This window comes from Galeopterus variegatus, unplaced genomic scaffold, assembly GCF_000696425.1.
Source record: "Galeopterus variegatus unplaced genomic scaffold, G_variegatus-3.0.2 Scaffold4040, whole genome shotgun sequence".
NCBI lineage: Eukaryota > Metazoa > Chordata > Mammalia > Dermoptera > Cynocephalidae > Galeopterus > Galeopterus variegatus.
In genome coordinates, this window is record NW_007730151.1 from 156632 (window position 1) to 157717 (window position 1086).

The window sequence follows — 1086 nt, forward strand, 5'->3', positions numbered from 1 at the left end:
GGAGCAATTGTAAAGCCAAGTCAGATAGGCTGCCACTTGGTCATGTCTGAAGAGCGAATTCTCACCAGCCAGTCATGGTTTCTTTCATCATAATTCACATATTACTAAAAATAGACTGAAAGTACATTTTATCCCTACCGTCCCTTATTTCCACCTTATCCAGACTATGTATTTAGCTATGGGTACTTCTGGGAATGCCCAGATTGAATACTGGGGCCAAAGATAAGTGTGTCTTGTCACAGCTCCACAGTAGCTCTTTCCTCCTCCACCACTGCTCCCGGGGCTATTGAGAAGTTCTCCAATTTTCCTAACCTGTTGGGTCAACTGCAGTGGCTCATATTCAGTCAAGAACTACAATATTATTGTCATCAATATCTTCTTTCACACTATCATTTTGCAAGGACATTTGTCTACTTCAAAGGCACTGAGTATCCACAGGTTAAACGAGAGAAATTGGCCAAAGAAAAATAGTGATTTGTTCACGGATAGTACATTATTATGAGAGATTACTGAATGCACATAGCATGCTTTCTCTTGCTGACATGTTTACAGCAATAGATTAAGGAATACATACAAGGTTACTTCAAAAAGTTCATGGAAAAATTCTTAGCTTTTAATTCTGTTTTTCCATGAACTTTTTGAAGCACCCTAGAAAACACGCACGCACACACACACACACACAAAATAAATAAATAACAATAGGGTTGGGAGATGTGGAGAGAAAGTAAGTCTTTATTGCTCTTGCTTTAAAGAGTACATTCAGAAAAGTGTGTATTCTTAAAAATGTTTTCCAGTGTTTCAAAAAGAAAAAGAAGTACTTTGAAAAATGACTTTACTAGAGGCTCCTGAAATATTAATAATTTGAGGACTTTTGCAGCCGTCTATGTCTATTCACTGGAAAAGAATGGCAAACCAAACTCAGTGATAGTACAACCCAATAGCCCCGTCCTGTTTCCTTACTGCACCGTTCACTAGCACAAGTGCAGAGGAAAAATTAACTGTGATGAATATGCGAGACTAAATCAAACGCTGAGGGTGTGAAATGTCCTGAAAATACAAGCTGTCATCTGATGCTGTTGATCTAAT

At 38.2% G+C, this 1086-nt stretch overlaps 1 protein-coding gene across 1 annotated transcript in view; it reads right to left on the minus strand.

Moving 5' to 3' along the window:
* Nucleotides 1-1086, minus strand: part of LOC103602182 — a gene marked incomplete at its 3' end in the record, with an annotated part of 161050 nt that overhangs the window by 121057 nt on the left and 38907 nt on the right. The window lies entirely within an intron of this gene.